The following is a 19,977-nucleotide window of genomic DNA, read 5'->3' on the forward strand; positions in this document are numbered from 1 at the left end:
AAAAAATAAAAATTCAATTTATTTATTTACTCGCATGGAAAAGAGAAGTATTTACCTACTAGGTATCAATGAAAAAATATCCAATTTGGATTCAACATCTCATTCAATATCTCATTGCATTGTAATAATGAATTTTTTAACTGTAATATTCAGATTCATCCATTGATTGTCCCGAAGCAGTGGTAGGGTTTTAATACTGGGACGTGTAAAAGTGCTTTTTAAAAGCCTATTTGCAAAAATAAATGAGTTTTATGAGTTTTAACTGCCTATATTATTTTATACCTTTTACAAAATATGATTTATGTAAGTAGATAAATTATGTGACAGTGAAAATTTATGAAATTAAAAATTCATAAACATTTATGGATGCAAAAAAAATCTTTATGTAAAGACTTCTCAGCACTAGCCAATTGTTGTCCTGAAGTGGTGGGAAGGCAAGTTCTATTTGGGATGTGTATAATATTATAAGTGCCCTGGCGAGGGCCTAAACACTGAAGCAGTGACCCGAAGCAGTGGTTTATTGGATAATATTTTAATAATACATGTAAAAGTGCTTTTTAAAAGCCTATTTGCAAAAATAAATAAGTTTTATGAGTTTTTTAGTTTTTAATAAATGTTTATTATGATTATTAGTAAAAGAGCCCTGCATTTGGTTCTATCTATATGAACATTCTTTTTAAATACTAAGAGGATAGAACATTTTGAGGTGGGTAATTATTAGGTACCTATCTAATAATAATTTTTCATATTATTATTTTCATTAATTGCTTAATTAATTAATTATCAGTTGGTGTAAAGATAACTTTTACATGTCAACCTTAATGACATTAACCCTACCACAGCTTAGAGACAATAATACCTAATTACAGCCTAACCAATAAAACGAATATTTTTTTTTATTTAAAAAACTTAAAATAAGGTCGCGGCCACACGATGCGGACTTTTGGTGCGACGCGATATTTGTTATCCAAGACTTGTCAAAATAAGAATTTTCTACGAGTAGTTTCGGCCCTGTCTGACAGGCTGTAAAGCCTTCTTTCTAGCTAAATGTCAACGGGAATTACCCGATAGTTATTGATTTATTAGCGAGCGTCGCGTCAGAGGGATCAGAGACCTAAGCATTGGACATTATTTTACGAAACATTCACGAGAAAAGGCTCGTGCTCGTGATACTGAACAAGGAAATTATCCTCAGGGTTCCTTTTTTCTTTTGAGTTTACAAAACCCTAAAACACTAATCATTGTCTTACCCTTGTTGAGTGTAGCAGTCATCTGAAATAACTAATTCATACACAAATTGGATTACCCGACAGATTGGCGAAATAGGAAGGGCGGGAACCCCACCCCGTCCCATTTCACACATCTGGAGACGCGGAGGCAATAAAAATATAACACGAGTTTAAATTAAAATCACAGCAGCTACACTGCTCCACTACTTGAATTAAATATTCGTAAAAAACTACTAATAGGTAGGTACTTGCTCCCTAATTCAGCCCACGTATTCTACGATAAAACCTCTACTATTCTATGATATCTACCTAACTCTTTACTTTTTGTAGACACACCAGTGCATTATACCTAACCAGCCAAATGAGCAGTGCAGACAAGAACATCCCATTAAAAATTAACGAACCACATGTTCGTCTTGTCAATTTCAACACGAACGAAGGTAGAAAAGAGGAATTTGCTAGTTTTTGTTTTAATTAAAAAAATCATATGCCTTGTCTAACCTATCCATCAACCATCAGGTTCTGTCGACGCGACAGAGGTGTGGCGTAACTGCCATTATTTGAGTCCATCTTTTACGGCTAATGCATTCGCATAAGCGTCTTTCCGTTCTATACATAGCCAGAACGCAAGGGTGTGAAACTAATCGAGTATAGTTTGGAGATGACTTTTTTTACTAAGCTCCTCCAAACTATACACGACCAGTACGCATATGCTGCGTACTGCTCGCGTATACTTTGTAGTGACTTAGGTCAATTATCTTACTCCAAAATATACATCGCCAGTACGCATACGGACTAATCATGTATGTATTGTAATAAGTGCGTGATTACAATTTATACGCGAGCAGTTGCATGCTAGTCATTTTGTCTTATTGACCTCTCTTTCTATTACATATTAATTCATATCTGCGTGTCTACTTTAAACATTGAATCATCTTTCGACACGTATTCTGCCATAGAAAAGATATTTGTTTTGGGGCTGATATTTAATTTTCACCAATTCTCGAATAACTCTTAAATTAAGAATTATGTAGGTATGGAAATATGTCAAAATGATTTTGTTCTTGAGATAAAAGTTAATAAATAAAATAAATAATAAATAAATATCCTTAGACATTTTACACTGCGCTTCTAGTCCCAAACTAAGCAAAGCTTGTACATAATACTAAGTATTAAACATACATACTTAAATACTTTTTTTTGTAAATACATACTTACTATACATAGAAAACACCCAGTCCAATACAAACAAATATGTTCATGCACACAAATGTTTGTACTGTGCGGGAATCGAACCCGCTACCTCCGGAATAGTAGTCCGTTTCGAACCACTACACCAAACAGATAATACAAACCTAGCATTTAAAGTCTCGCATAATGTATTAATAATGCACGTTGAACTTTCTTCTCTCACTCTCTCTCATTTTAAATGAATTTATGATTACACTAATAATTGTTATTTAATTTGAAATCTACCTAATCAATTTAATTTCAAAAACCACTTACTAATAGTGTTTAAAATCTAGATTCAGTAAAATAATAATATTTTATGTAATAATATCGAATAAATGTAATTTTAAATATAATTCCATATTTTACTAAATCAATATCAACTAAACACACTCTAGTCAAGTGTAAGTGGTGTAGTAGAAACTAATCGAGTATAGTTTGGATATTACTTTTTTTACTAAGCTCTTCCAAACTATACACGATTAGTACGCAAAATTCGTGTATAGTTTGGAGTCACAGATTTACAAACGGGCACTACAAAATATACACGAGCAGTTTCCTATGGGTGCGTTCTGGCCATGTATAGAACGGAAAGACGCTTCGCATAATGTATCTGGAAACTTGATGCCGTACAGCAGGTTGTCTCGCATCATTCAACCATGGTGTAAAAATGTAAACCTTTTATCTGAAGTGACTATTTTTCGATGCAGGACTCAGAGCCTGTTTTAATAGCATTTGACTATCGGGCCTAGCACGAATAATGTCAAGGTTGTGCTGTCATCACACATCTATTTGCTATTAAAAAGTTTTTAATTGAAGAAAATGTCATAGAATTCCACTAACCAAGTCCACTCCAGCAATTTCCACTCCATAGTTCTAACAATGTCCTCTGTGCTTTCATCTTCACGCTATCATATTTTTTTTCTGATTCAAAACTTCTTTCGAATCAGAGAAAAACTCCTTCGATTCATACTTAGCTTAAATTTCTTTTTCAATCTTACTTCTGCTATTGTTTTCAAATCACCGCCTACCAGCTCAAACAGCTCGTACCTTCCACAAAAGAAGTTATAAACGTTATAAATATCGAGAGAGAGCACCCATAAACGTTTTCCTTAAAGATGTCGCTTGCTTGACGTATCAGAAAAATAAAGCCGACACCAGAATGGCCTGTTTTTGCAAGTTTGTCGCATCGGTTCTGCGTAGGTGTGTTGATCCGCGCATCTCTCGCCGGCGCGCGCGCCGCAAACCGGTCGGGTGCCGGTGGTGCTGGATAATGCCGTGGTCACATTGGTGACTGGCTGTCAAAGGTGACTGAGATTCTTCCGCCACTTCTTCTCACCACCAGCCCATGTCCCGACCCGAAGTGGTGGTAAGGCAAGCTATATTTGGGACGGTATAAGACAGTGACCTGGAAAGGGCACTGACATATACAATACATAGTATTGAATAAACTATTTTTATTTGAGACATCTTTGGTCCTTGGTTCCAAGATTGTCTTAAAAACCGTTGTTCCTCACTTTGAACCCAAGACGATCTTATACCAAATCTCTAAATTGCTTTTTTCGTTGGATCGATTGAAGCATTTGGATTCTGATCTTTGCAAGAGAATATTTAAGCATATTATGACAGTTGCAATCGCAATATTCATACCCATGTCGCCAATCACAATCTAGTTAGATAATGGTGCGTTGATTGAGCCCGATAATGAATACTTGCAATTGCAATTATGGCTGATGTGTGATCGCGGCACGAGAACCAGTCGAGAGTCACTGAACCGAAGCTACTCGTGTTACGTCCCGACAGTCCCTTCTAGGGTAGCCTTGCCTTGCTACCCCAGTTTTAAGTTTTCAGCCACGAGCTTGTCATTTTTCATTTTGTCATCAACTAAGTAAAGACTGGTGCGGTTTTGTTCCCCAGTCGATGAGGCACCTGATGTCATGCCCTGAGTGCCCAAGCAACTGCACTCAGGAGGATTTGATGAGTGCTACTGACAACGCACTCTTGTGGCGGAGTTTTGGGCTGACACTGTGTAGGTTTGTTGTCGACACGAAAAGAAAAAAAGAAGAAGAAGTAAAGACTGCTTGGTCTTGGTCTTCTGTTGGATTCTGATGGGTAAATAAAATCACCCACCGCTTAAAATCACAGTGTAGGTAACTGTACTAATGTCCTTACGCTACTATACGAAAGCATGCTTCACCCAACTGGACATTTTGCAATAGTTGCACAAGCCAACTTTGCAATACAGCTTCATACATCACCGAGGGCCTATTGCTTATGCTTGCCGAGTGATCGACTACTTAAAGTTTACGTAACGCTAAGTACGGATACCCCCATTAATCTCAATCAAGCGATTATTATATCAGCATTACCCACTCAAAAATTATATCATCGATTTGTAATACCGCCGAAGTCGAATGGTACAAAAAGAACATCGATTGTCTTAGTGAACGGTGAGAATTTAGGTGCTTCTGTTAAGAAATAAATCGGTTGAAAATAGGACGTTGAATCTATGTCATCATAAAACTTACAGAATTATGACTACATCTTCCATCAAATGACCACTTGTAATTAATTGCTGAGCTATAAATAGTCAGGTCCCAGATAGAATTTCTAGATTGTAACCTAGATCGATCACGAGATCGGCGAGTAAGCGCCTACGGTCTAATCTATTCAGATCATTCAGAACTCCATAAACGAGTGATGGGCTGATACCCACGCTTTTCTAACATTTCAAGTCTGTAAATGAGTTACTTACTACCTATTTCGAGAAGTTATTTGTTACAGTACTTACCTCAGTAGTATAAAACATAAATCAAGAGCATAATACAAATAATATTTATGTGATCATAGTTAGGATGTTATTCTTGAGTTAAATTTGTATTATGAAGGTCAAAAGCTCTCAAAAGGGACGAAGACCTCTCAATACAAATTATAGATGAAGCCTATAATAACATGAACATTTAACCTTTACGCCCGCAAAGTGCTTCGAGTCATGTTTTACACGTTCTATTCCCGTTTAGGTCATCTATAAATACACTGGAACTGCTCGTCTGCCCACACCGTCTGGATTCAGGTCTAGACTGCGGATTAGCACAGATTTCGTATTAAGAAGCAATAATACCCGTATTTACTTTGATATTTAAAGGACAACCTAGCCCAGTGTTTTTCAACCTTTTTCGTGACACCACCCCCCCAGTAAGAAAAAATATTTGGCGACCCCCCGACCGTTCGCTTTTTTTTCATGCATTTTATAATGTTACAAAGATGTTTGTAGGGACCGAATACTTCAATCCATACAACATTTTAATGCATTTGCATAATTAGATATCGGATAAAACTGTCTTTATAACTATTGTTTTTTTACACAGGTTGAAAAACACTGACCTAGCCCATAAACTTGTTTGAAAAAACGTTAAAACAAAAAGAGTTACATTCTTCAACTTGTAAATTTGTGTCGTCATCTATACAATTCAAATGTATGGCCAGGAAGGTTGACACATTGGGTTACAACGCTATGCAAATTATTTTCTGCAATTTAGCCTTCAAATAGTGCGATGTCACCTTGCATTTTAAGTAAAGTTTTTGTTATAATTCTTGTACCCCCAATTCGTAGGAAATTCTCACGCCAAAGAAATCTGCTAGTCTTGTAAAACATACATCCATTTATAATAATGCTAATACTTCCTCAGACATGCGATCTCGCAGTCATTAATACCATTTAACTATAAAAGGACTGGCTCTTTCTCCTCATGATTAATTGGACGTCTTCATTGCTAATCGATCAGTTCTCGGTATGTTAATACATTTAAATGGACACAATCTAAGTTTCATTACGGAGATATTGGATTCTTGGAAACCTGACGTCTTCCGACTTAATGGAATCGATCTTTCTGCATTCCCTGCTAACGACGCGAGATGAATATGTCTAGACGTTTCAGATATTTACAACTAGATTGCTGCGAATGGTGATCAGCATACCAAATCCAATTGCAGTTATGCAGTACTTTCACAGTCTAATAAGTGTACCTTGTCTTGATGGACTCGACACCCTGAATAAGGCATATACACGCTCATAAACGAGGCCTTTACATCAATTCAGGAATCTGGAATAGTTAACTCAATGTTTATGGAAGTAATAATATAAAAAGCAGGCTACATCAATTTAAATGGAAGACTTGCATGAAAGTTACAATAAGTATTTTTAATGACATTTTAAATCATGTAAAACGTCTTGAATCTTCATCCTCTTCCATGGGGACTGTTAAATCTCTGATCAAACTACTGAAAATACTAGATTTGGTTGTATAATACTCGAGGTTACTTGTGAGGATAAACCGTCTTCCCACATGTTTAAATTTGCGTCAGCGGGTAGTGATAATGGTATAAAATAAATGAATAATTCAAATTAATTTACACCCGGACTGTGGGCGTGCGGTGGATCCAGCCGAGTGCGGATCGTTGGTAACGATACAGTTTACGGGCCATAACCGCCCGACTGGGGAAATAACCCGGAGACACTTTTATTGTTTTCAGACGGACTTTATTTTTATGTACCTTATCTGGGAAGCAGTTAAAAGTATTGTGGCAAATAATAGTTATAGCAAGAATTTTACGACTTTTGGCATGTAATTTAAGTACGTGATTCAGCAGCAAATTATTAGCAGTCTGATTGAATTAGCTTTGAATTGACCAGGATCGATCCTGATATTTAAGGCTCATTGAAATAGCTGGATGGAATAATAGCCTAATTATACTAGACCAGTTGCCTATGATTTATACTATGACCACTAGAAATGTGTATGTAGTAGTACATTAAAATTTGTCCTAGCTTTCAGTAGCGACTTAGAGTATTAGACTAACTATCCGAACTGTGACGAAACCTTCAATTTGTTGATAAAATTCAACGTAAATGTTGATTTCAACGTGAATGTCGTTTACAAGGGCTAAACACGGTCCCACTAATCTGGTGGTGCCCTACTTCAAAGCATGTGTAAAGGAAGCTACTGTACAAATTGTTTGCGACGGACAGCCATTAGTTCTAATTAAAACTGCCCTTAATTGCGCCTTCTCGACTGTGTCGACTGTTAGTGCCTTGACGTTAGCGGGCCCACGCCACATTGCGCAAGTGACAAGTCTACAGAACATGTTAACCACTTGTGACAGTAGGTACAGTAATAGATGAACATAAAAATCATCCGCTTTATGAATATGTATAAATCCTGCTTTGTTTTCAATAGGAGTGACATAGATCTGGTGACTGGTTCATCATTTATGTCCATGTGCGACCCATTGTCAATAAACAGAAAATGTCTAGATTCCATCATAAACTAGTGTAGGTTAGGTAATCTACTTAAACATCACATCATGCAACTGGTGTAGATATATGGCACTAGTTTAAATGGCTCCTATCACGCTGCAGTTTTAAAGTTTTACTACTGGAAACTTCGGTACAGACAGCATATCTACAGGAGTTGCGGAATACAGTGATGGGATTTGCAACGAGTTGTTAATGGAGGGTATGTCTGTTTTGTCCATGTTCAGGATGTATGTCAAATAATTTCGCATAGTAAAATGTAATGAAATAACGCTGATAAGAAAAGATAGAACAGTGTATAAATTGTAATCGTTTTTGGAGTCTGTTAAACAAACGCACGCCGCAGTGTAATCAATGGAGATAACAGATGTTGCAGTGCCTGCCGCCTGGCGCCTGCTGACCTTAGTGTCGTGACATTGCGGATTAACTATAATATTGTGTAGGTTATTTCTTTCATAAATGTTTGATTTATTCATATTGATTGACTGAACTTCATACTAGGCAAAGTCTAACGGAGGTAACTAAATAGGACGAAATGAAGTCGGTCTCCATTATTTTATTTGAAACTTCATATCGTTTTCGCTGTTAGTAAATTGTCACAAAAATAATCTGTATATTTTGACGACTGATAATACTATGTGCTTGTTAACAAGAAAACGACGTAAATAGAATCATTTAGTTCGTGAGCTGTTTATGCGCATGACGCGATACGTTTATGTAATCCGCGTAATATGGTTGACCCTGTGCCATATTTATAACCACGTGCTTATTCTTTGCGTTGTGAAATATTGTCTTCGTTTTTAGGTCTCAATTCCCCATATTATTTGACGTAGATCTAGCTGCTATAGTGGTTCGCAGACCAGAGTGTTAATATTATGCTAAAGGTTGCGGAAAAACAGTTTTGTATGGTGTAATCCCCTGTCAAAGTCACGCAGTTTTCCTTCAGCCGAACCACAGTATATATATGAGCTAAAGCAGTACGGAAACTTAGCCCTTTCGGCGAGTTAAATACCTACACTTCAACTGAGTGTTAGGGTTGGCACTCTTAATCTTTATAAAATTAATAAGGTTCTTACTTACTTATTTATTAAAACGTTTATTTAGGTTTTTAAATTATGAAATACCTAATGGAATAAATTAATTGACTAAGTAGTTAACAAAAAAATAAAACGTTAATTAGGTTCTATAATGATGGAATACATAATCGAATAAATTGATTAAGTACTATTAGAGGCCGGTAGAAGATCTATTCTCATAAATAAAATACCGGATACTTACTTTCACATAGTTACCTATTGCTTCATTTTAAATACAGTTCATCACTTAGTACAAAAGCGTGCGGAGCAAATTACTTTATCAAATAGAACACATAAATTGTTAAAAAGCGTAATTACGTAATTTAAAAAGAACTATTACAACATCAGATGTAAGCATCTATTTCTATCATTATTACAATTCAGAATTATTACGAAGTTTAAAAAATGAAAGTTCTGGTTTTGAAGATGCCGAGTTCGAGCAGCCGTATACTACGCAATACACTCGTGGCATGTTTTTAAAAATACAGCGGACAGTGCATGCAATAAAATTATTATTAAAAACACAACGCGCGCGACACTCGCGACGGATGGACTGCGAGGTTCGCTTAGAGCTCGTGTAAAGCGTGCGTCTGTGTGCGTGAGTCTGATTTCGAGCGTTTGTATGAAGCTTCCGTACTGTTTGATTTATCTACTGTGGCCGAACCTTGCTGTAGATTCCTTCACAGATTATTTGCTTATTACTGTAATCGACTTACCGGTAGCCTTTATGGCGTTAGTTTGAGGAACTATTGTGACTCGCTCGGCGTAATTTAAATTAATGGTCAGCCTTGGGGAATTTCGGTAATTAACTTGAGTAAGTAGGTATGTGCTTGTGAAATGCTTGGAGAAGCAGTAAACCTCATTAGAATTGGCCGCGACGGACAATAAATACTCGACTACATGGAATAGTAACAGGAAATCACACGAAATACCAAGGTTATAAAATAAATAATAGTAGGTATATTTAAAATTTATGATCTGTCACTATTAAATTAGATTTTTTGAGACAAATCAAATCAATAAGCAATTTGTCCGCGCCCACGTTCAAATGAACGTCGCTGATTACATTTCCGCTCTGCAGAATATTATTTATTATGTTGTAATTCGCGATATTAAATATCAGAACTAGAAATCAGTATCACTTGAAATAAAATGCTACTTAAATCCTTGAAAGGATAGGTAGCTTGTCGCCTTCAAACAAGTTCTAATTGGAGCAGCCATACGGGTTAGTGAAGGTTGCAATCGATTATGAACGGAGTAAATAAAGCGAAGTCACAGGTAAAACATGCTAACCCGCCGTGCAAAAAGCCTGAATCTTTTCAGCTGGCTCGCGGCCAAGAGCCATGAAAAGCGCTTGCTTGCGCTTGCGCTCAGCTTTGCACCATTCACCGACGGCATCAAAGGCTGGTAGGGCGACCACACTAAACAACACAGGCAGTAAATCTATCATCTTTCGCGTTCCATTTTTACTAAGACCCGTGTTTCTCCATTTTACCTATCTGATTCGGACCACCCTTTTCACACGACAACTTTGGTCAACTAAAAACTGCACCTATGTGATTACTTATGGCCTAATAGGTCTTATGCTTGTTAAAGGAATTAATTGCTCTGACTAAGCTGTTTCCCAATAAACCAGTAGGACGTAACATTGTAATGTTGTGGTCACCCCAGTTTCCTATCGGTGTAAAAGGCGTATTACGCGATGCATAGCAAAAAAGTAATGCAAAATGCAAGTGCAATATTCTCCGATGAGGTCTTCTGTTTCAACCACCTCCTGATGCTTTAAGCGTGTGCGAAATTCTGAAAAGGTGGATTGTTTTTACAGAATGATATGGATTATTTTATAATTCTGTCCCGACTACAATTTCTACAAAGTAAAAGGTCATAGTTTGAAGCCTCAAGAAGACATGGTTTGCGTGATGAAACTAGTATTTGTACCGTGTTAAAGTAGTTTTAATATGATTGATTATTATTTACTGAGTGCGAGTCACTAGGCCAGACGGCCGTCAAATTGAATATAATATTAACTGATGTTTAAAGTGCGATATTGAGTTAGGCAGTAAATACCTCATTGATTTGTATTTCTTGGTTATATTTACACTAACGAAATTCCCTCTTTATATCACCTTCTCTTCTTCTAACTGAAAACCAACCTTAAAATAAAGGCCACCCTTAACACACGAGCCATTCCGGATTATCCGACGATATAAACTGCAGCGGATCTTATATCGGCTATCAGACACGGCTTCAGCTAATCCGATTTACAGGTGTACCACTAATAAACTGGAAAGGTCTTGGTACTATCTCCCGTCTCATCAATGATGGACCTTGACAAATAGTGTGCATTTTGCTAGTACGTGGATCAACGACTGGACGTAGGTAACTACTTTAGCGACCACCAACCACGCATCAGGACAGGAACAATATTCATAAGTAAAAAAACTGTGTTAAATTATTGAGGATCAGCTACCCATAATGTGATAGTTAATATTCCAAATTTCCGACTATAGCCGATCTATAACTTATCCTAAATTATTTTGAAAACAACATTAAAAAACTACTAGTTCAAAATGGTTCAAAATTGTCTCCATCCGACATAAAAGAACAAAGTGGCCGACAAAAACAGCCAGTCAAACGTCTTATGTTTTACGAGAGGAAGCATTTAGGCAATTTCCTCATTAGCTTGTTGATACTATTTCCAAATATCCTGCTGCGAACGCTTATTCCAACTTTGTCTTTTGAGTCGTTGGTGTAAATCATTGGATTAATTTCATCTTAAAGAGAAGTTTAAGTTGAAAAGTATTTTTATATTTAAACGGTTTACATCCACATGATTGTCGTAAACGATTGATAAAAAAAAAACAATCAAATTAGAAGTTGCCTCACGTAATGTGCTCTAGTTATAAAGAAAACTAACAAAATTTCAAGGTTCATATTTCAACATATTACAACAAATCATACTTGTTATTCGATTTTGGCTTAAAGTAATGCCAAAACTTTCGGCACGATCTTTCGATCTGTCGGGTCGGGAACTTGGCAAATAGCCTAAGCTAGGAGCGATGTCAACTTAGGATTTCCCTCGAACATGCCAATATTACTTTTTAGAAAGTTTTTCTTACATATCCAATAATATCCATCTACCTATACGATATTTTTTCTTCTTTGTTTTATATCTCTTTTTATTGTTATTTGCATTCTTACCTTTACTTGTGTCACTGTGAAGATACAGATTTTCTTGTATCTAGCAAAATTAAGCTTTAACAAAGAAAAAATATTATAATTTCACCAACATTTCTCTATAATTCTATTTAAGGTCCTTTCTTGTTCCAACCATATAATACATAATAAAGATTAAGTAATTATGACCTTGTCTGGCCCATGATATATTTCACCCCCATTTGGCACCGCTGCCAAGAAAGGAGCTGGTGGGACCGTCTGAATGTCAAGGTTCCTCACTAGAAACTTGCAGACCTTTATCTACTTTTGTAACGAACACATTATGCCACTAATATTTTTTGTTTGCTTGCTATTTCCGTTGTATTTTAAGCATTTGTTCTGAACACGCAATGTGTTTAAAGAGATTCCGAGATTATTCAAGAACGTACGAAACCCTAGGGTTTTACGAAATTAAAAATAGTAAATAGGTATCGAAAACTGTAAACAGTCGAAAGTAAATATGTATAACCAAGGTCGTCATTATTTTTCCGACCATTCGAATACAGAAGTGAGTATTTCTTTGAATCGATCGCTCATTACAATAACAATCGACTGTTTCGCAACGCGTCCCAGCAAATTAGCGTTGCAAAACACACAACGAAAAAATAATGAAAAATATTTTTCAATTATTAGACAATGTTATTTTATTTTCATAGAACTTGCGTAGAACAGAAAATAGAGCGTCTCCAACGACTACTTATTATCGTATTAAAACAATATCAAACAGGATATTATAATACATACTGTCAAATTCCAATCGACATAATTTGAAAATATGAACCTAATTATACTTTGATTGATACAAAACACTGACGGCTTGACGGATTTTTATTACATTCTACGTTCAGTAAAGAACAGTGTCGGTTGTTTACTTTTCATAGAAGTCACTTAGTTCAAGGCTGAAGTTTCTAAGTTTGCTTTCGAATGTGCTCTAGCTAGAGCTACACACAGCGTACACAAAAATCCTGGGCTGTTAATTTTATTTATTTAGAAGTGACTACATCTCAAATCGTATGTGACTCATGGTTGACAAGTGAATCAGGGACCATACACTTATCTTTTCAACCGATAAAATAAAATTAATTGGATACTGATACACCTTACGCCCATTTGAACAGAGCTGCACAAATGCATACACAAGGCCAACCCATTCGTTCCGTCTTTTGCTCGCCTTTTTTCATTCAAATGGCTGACGCAATGCGGTTGATCCTGGCCCTAGATTTTTCTACGTCTTTTTTCTGACGAATAACACCATGCAAGTAATCTTGTTTACATTTCAAATCAGCGAGCAATTCGTAACGCAATGTCCGTGTTTTTTTCTTCTTGTATCTGTATAATATTGGTCGTTTTATCTCCGATTCAGAGTTCGAGATGATGGAATGATGTCAGATCATCATTGCTAATGCTGAAGATTCCCAAGCTGCACCATTGCCATTGGGTGTTCTTCTCTCTTCCTCCATCTTCTGCATTTTAAATGGAGTTAATTTTCACATTATCAAATTCGTAAACATGAATTTAATTGATCGGAGGTCACGTTTTTCATTTACCGTTATTTGAGCGCCTATACCTAAGATACGCTTCTCCTCACTAATATTGTCTGAAATCACTTTTCTTATTCCAGTCACGATCTCAACACTTGGCGAGACGTCTTGGCCAATCCTGGCAATATACAAGTCTAGGAATTTATTGTCACCATTAGTGTTTTACGTGTCTCCGCAAGAATGTTCTAGAATTCAGACGATACTATGTTAAGTGGCCATTATTTACGTATGTATGTAGAGTGCTGTGTTTTTGTCTGCAAACAATCGTGCATGCCATTAGGGCCGGTACATGTCAACGTGAATGAAAGCACTGAATGTGTAGTCATCATTGAACGAGCTAAATCATCCGTATAATAAGGGGAAATCCTTTATTTTGCCGTCGCGCCGGTGGGGTGGATCGGGAACACTGGGAAAATATCTATCTATCACTAATACTTACCAGAATCAGTTGACATCATTGAATAGTAATTGCCTTCTACTCGTAATGAACCTACAATTTGCTTACTTGTTGAGATATTTTTAGTTAGTTCATTAGTAGGTATTTCTATTCCGTCAAAAATATGTCCTTTGCATAATTCCTTATCTCATTCATCTCGTATTGAACTCAATTCGAATTACATTGCAGCTATCGCTTGCATTCCATCACATCATTCGGTTGCACCATCGACATTACATTGTGCAACAGTGCAGCTGCCAGACACAAAAATGTGATCCTCTTGTAGTACATATTCAAAATCAATAATATTATCATGCAGTCCTTGAAACATGTCTTCTTACTTTACGCTCCCCTGAGAAATTCGCGTTGTAAAAGTAGGTAGGTCATTTATATTTTTTGAACTGAATAGGTGCCGCCGCACGCGCAGTCGCGTTTGCCTTTAGTAAGGGAACATTGCCCTTTGTAGCTGCGCCTGCGCACGAGGGCAGCGGGCTCGGCTGCATTGAGCTGCATCTGTCGGACCTTGAACGAGAAAAATGTGTAATAACAATGCCTTTATTCTTTACGTTGCTCGAACCCGACATTGGCAGTGGGAATAAATTTAAGCTTCTACGAGTAGTATTCCTATGTACACCTTTCGGGCTTGCCACCGGGGTGATGATTGGCAATAAATAGATGGCGTTTATATTCCCATCTGCCCGCAAGTACTAAAACTAAAGTTACGAATTCAATGCTATTTCGGTGACTTTGTTCATCACTGTCTCATCATGTTGCTACTAGGAAACTTCTTACACTTACCTTACTCTTAAATATTCAACGGCTCTGGTCCATGTCCTAACTCCGCTCCAAATCGGAAGTCTCCTTTTCAAGGATTGAAAGTGCGCGATTGATGGCTCATTATCACAAATTCACAATTCATAACGCACGAAGAGAGCGCGCGCATCCACTACACTTTCGCCGCTGACTCATCGCCATCACTGACGACCCGACCTCGTGAATCCTCTCTTGTTCGACTTTAAACGACTCAATATTTGTAGTATTCAGTTACAGTACCTACGTTCCTTAGTTTCTTATAAATAATTCTTTTCACGATAAACTGTTTGTTTACAAAATAAAGCCCTTAATTCGCTTGTAGCGGCCGTGGACCGTGAATCACGTACAAAATTGCAAACGCTTATCACGAAACCTTTGACCTTTGTGGGATTCGTAGTTCCGGCAACTGTAAACATCGTGGTCGCTTTGATCAATTTGTTTTGGGATTATTTGTAGGTCTAGGTACTTCGATTGGATTTTGATTTCGACCTTCTTTTCCTAATTTCACTTTTTGATCATATATTTTTAGGCAAAGAAATAATTACTTTACTTCTTGCCTCGAGGACATTAGGAAGACATAGCTAAATTAGAAAAGAAAGTGTAACAAAACTAACAACAAACATGTAAGGCCGGTTATTTTAGGAGTCAGAACATGTCTGCTATGACAAGCGGTGATTGATGCTGCTCCCGGTGATCTCTGGCTTTCTCGGCTTGACGACTTAATAAATAGTGCTCGTTGAAAAAGTACCGTTTGCGTAAGATGTGGTAGGTGGTAGACCGTATATGAATTTGCTTAATGGTAGTTACGTTCGCTTTTTAGAATTTCTTCGAATAATAATTCTCTTCATTAGAACTGAATTCCATTCGTCATAAGAAAGAATCTTTGTCGGTATTTGAAATATTTTGTAAGTACCCAATAATGATGATGTTGTTTGTTAGAGTGATTTGGCATAAAGTATCCTCGAACTGTTTATCGTCAAATCATGCAGCACCGTCGTACAACTAACTGTAAACACACATTAGGCATGCTATTTAAATTCTCAAATACATAAACGACAAAGAGGACTAAAGTTAGTAGACTTTTAAGCCCAGGCAGGAGGCAAATTTTCAGATATCAGATAGATAAAACTAACCAAAAAATGATAAAAATACTTTCATCTAATTTAAAAAATTATTTATTTATTTATCTGTTCTCGGCGGCTACAAATGGCTCATAACTCCCCAAGTGATGTCGTCCACACACAACGAGAAAGTTCGATAAGAATCCTTATGGGTCGCGCCGTGTTTGTCCTCGTCGCGTCAAGATTTGCCAATGCTATGCGTTCTGCAAACAAAATGCTTGGCTTAGCATAATAAGTCCTGCATGAAAATAATCTGCTGCAGGCTTTTTTATCTAGAATTTTAGAGTCCATAATCTGGACTGGATCATGGAAACCTATTCCAATCCCGTTAGCGGTGTCTATTAATTCTAATGGTATCAAAAATACCAACAATGCAAAATAGCACGTGTCGTACCTGTCATGTCCACTCCGTCCGATCAATGATGACTTTCCAACACGGTGATTGACTGATTGATGCAAGCGATGTCACCTGCAACACCTGGGGAAAGTCGCCCAATAAGGGCACCTCGGGTCGCCCGTGTTCGCGCTAGATTAATCCACACGTCAGCCCAGTTAGGGCATCGACTCAAGCAAGACTTGCGATAAGTCACAAAGACTGGTGAATCAGAAGTTACTCTTATAGTTAGAAATGAATTAATCATTTAGCCTGATGAAACAAATTACAACCACTTGCAAGGTTTGAAAGAGACAAAGGATATTGATCAATATTCAATTGCAAAAGACCCGTGATTGTCCAATCCTTGGTGATAGAGATATTAGTTCAATAACGTTAGGATAAATAATAAAAGTGTGCGCAGACAGCCTTATCGATAACGATGCACTGAAGTGACACGTTATCTGCTTGTAGAAAAGTGTAATGTCTAATTAGTTATTGCTCAAGATGTAAATCTGCCATGGGAATTTACGAGCTGCTGCGACACGGCACTTATCTCGAATCTAGACAGTCAACATGTTTACTAGCTTTCGCTCTGTGACCTAAGAATTTTAACATTGCTGGTTAGAATATTTCTTGAAGAATTATTTTTTACTCAACGCATGAGTCTGACCAGTTAAAATACATACTTAGGTATACAAAGAAATTGTTAACAGTAAAACTGGAAGCCTACGGTTTGGCTTTAATTTGGCTGAATCACGGAAAGCCTATTTCAGTGAGTGCTACTAACATTAAAAACTAGTGACGGTAGTTAAACTAATTTGAATGACAGTGACTGTGTTAATTTACTGTACATTTTCACCATCAAATTACAAACTTTTCAACCGACTTCAAAAAAGGAGGAGGTTCTCAATTCGACCCGTATGTTTTTTTTTTTTTTTTTTTTTTTTCTATGTTTGTTACGCGATAACTCCGCCAATTATGAACCGATTTGAACAAATCTTTTTTCGGCGTATAGGTAATACCTCAAGGGTGGTCCCATTTAAATTTAATAATAAAAAAAACAACCCCCAAGGGTGGAAAATTGGGGATGAACTTTTTTATACGCAATATCTCCGCCGATTATAAACCAATTTGAACGATTATTTTTTTGTTGAATAGGTATTATCAAAAGGGTGGTTTCATGCGAATTTGAAGAAAATATTTCACCCCCAAGGGTGGAAAATTGGGGATGAACTTTTTTATACGTAATATCTCCGCCGATTATGAACCAATTTTTTTTGGTCTCAGTGTACTGCCTACCTTCAGTGGTAACATCAAGGTAATAATTAGTTAACTAAAAAGCAAGAAATAAGTAAAATTTTATAAAAAAAAATAAAACCGACTCCAAAAAACCTACACTAAAACGTAGAAAAATAATTACTAATTACCTACTTATTTATTAGGACGAATTATTAATATTTATGTAGGTAGGTATACCATGATTGATACTTTTGGAGTCGGTGCAGGCAAACTTTACATGTTTCATAACCTTGGCACCGACTCCAGAAGTATCAATCATGGTATACCTACATAAATATTAATAATTCGTCCTAATAAATAAGTAGGTAATTAGTAATTATTTTTCTACGTTTTAGTGTAGGTTTTTTGGAGTCGGTTTTATTTTTTTTATTCTAAGATTAAAATAATGTTTTATTTTAGTTTGTTGTAATGAGTTCAGCACCACTCTAAACATTATATTTTCACTAATTCGATCAAAATAAAAAACATGCGTAACATCTGCCTTCTGCACAGTTTCGTTACGATTACTTGAAGCTTTCTCTAAAAATATGTCATTATTTGCGGTTACGACAATAATATTATCATCTCGGTGAGGTGTGAAGTCATCAAGCAAATGTTAGCTGCGCCTGCGCCTAACCGCGGCATTAAAATGTGTAAGTGCATGTGAAATCCGCGCGTTGCCGTCCGTCATGCTTGCTAGCGGGATGTCGTCTTAATACTTCGCACACTAATTTGTGTAATGACTTATTTCAATTTCTAACACTGCATGATGATTTACTTTCAAAATAATCACAGGCAGGCTTAGGCAGTGTGTGTGCAAGTAACTAGAAGTTTTCTCATTGTATATTTCTGAAACATGGGGAAAAAATTCAATTTTAATACTCTCGACCCCAATCTGCAACCCCAAAATTCTTTTGTAGAAGGAAGTTTGAAGGGCTTTTTATACATCCTTCGGAATTCATATTTGAGAAATTTTCAATTTATAAGAGGGAAGGGAGGGAAAATGTTAGCGAGGGCTTCTTTTTATAAGAGGGATAGCAAAATAGGAAATTAAAACGCGCCGAAGTTTGCGAGTGTACGGCCAAACATTATGTTAATGTTTAGATGTAATTTACTTTCGATGTTTGGATACTTATGCGTTTTCTATTTTGTACTATGTAGCAATAGCAATCTTATTTCTGTTAGAATCAGCGTCATCATCATCAGTAATTTGCCAGTCATCTTTGCGGCTCTCGTTCTGTTTTCGAGATTGTAAGTGCACTTTTCCTCCAAAGCAAGGAGCTCGTTCAAAAGCGCTGACCTGTGACATGAGTGTTTCTCCGTGATGGAGTGCAAGGGGCATTTGCTCTAAAAGCTCGCTTTCAATGAGTTTTTAGTGCAGCGACTTTTACAATGCCCTTCTTTTCAAGAGTCTTACGATATTGATTTGATACATTGTTTGTTCCGTTATACAGCTACCGTTATCGTTAGCTTTGTTTGAGTTTATATTTATGATAGCAATACAAAACTTACTGAAATAAATAAAAAAGATTTTTCCTTAGTTGTTTACAAAACATCGGCTCTAATCTAGCATTGATGTGATGGCATAACGGCTAAAATTACTACTATTTATTGTTCTATCGATCCTCAAAGGCTCCCGCGGCCCGAGGCATGCCATCGAAATAGAGAGTTGTTTACATCCGGTCGCGTTTTTGTCTATGGCAAAAAGTTTGTCGGTCACTGACACAACACAATGCCCCGAGTATTGCTCTCTTGCGTCACAACACCATGAAACTGGCATTAAAGTGAAGCATTGACTTTAGCTTCTGTAATGGCTGTAGGTTATTTCGTCTCGATATGAGACTTTGGTTATTATTACACTAACGCAATAGTCCAAACTCGAAACAAAAGCTCGATAGCTTCTTTCTCACTAAGATTAACGGATTCGCACTCCTCCTAAGTATGTTCTTCTGATTAATTTCGTTGAGGGTCCAATGACAGTTTAACTTTTCCCGGGATAAACTTGACCTTCACTGGTTAGGTTTTTAAAAGCGGTCACGCTGTAGATCCTGACTACACACATGAGTTGCAGCGATGGGAACGAGAGGTGGGAATAGTCCCGTGTGTAAGATTAACCGGATTTTACAGCTTTTGTACGATTTTTGATGGTATTTTATGCTCCCAAATCCCAAAAAACACCATTTTACAGTAAATTGACATATTAGAATTTCTCAAAAGATTAATTTTATGATAGTGCAACGCCTAATTGCCTATCCAAGTATGCCCTCTAGTACGCCATTACGCAACGAAGCTTCATAATTATCGCCGTCGGTCTGACGGACCTGTGGGAAAATTGTGGAGAGAGTTG

The 19,977-nt window shown here is 36.9% G+C and overlaps 1 protein-coding gene across 1 annotated transcript in view; it reads left to right on the forward strand.

The window, feature by feature from the left end:
• Nucleotides 1-19,977, forward strand: part of LOC135072070 (ankyrin repeat domain-containing protein 29) — a 36,869-nt gene that overhangs the window by 876 nt on the left and 16,016 nt on the right. The window lies entirely within an intron of this gene.

Source organism: Ostrinia nubilalis, chromosome 5 (assembly GCF_963855985.1).
Source record: "Ostrinia nubilalis chromosome 5, ilOstNubi1.1, whole genome shotgun sequence".
NCBI classification, from domain to species: Eukaryota; Metazoa; Arthropoda; class Insecta; order Lepidoptera; family Crambidae; genus Ostrinia; species Ostrinia nubilalis.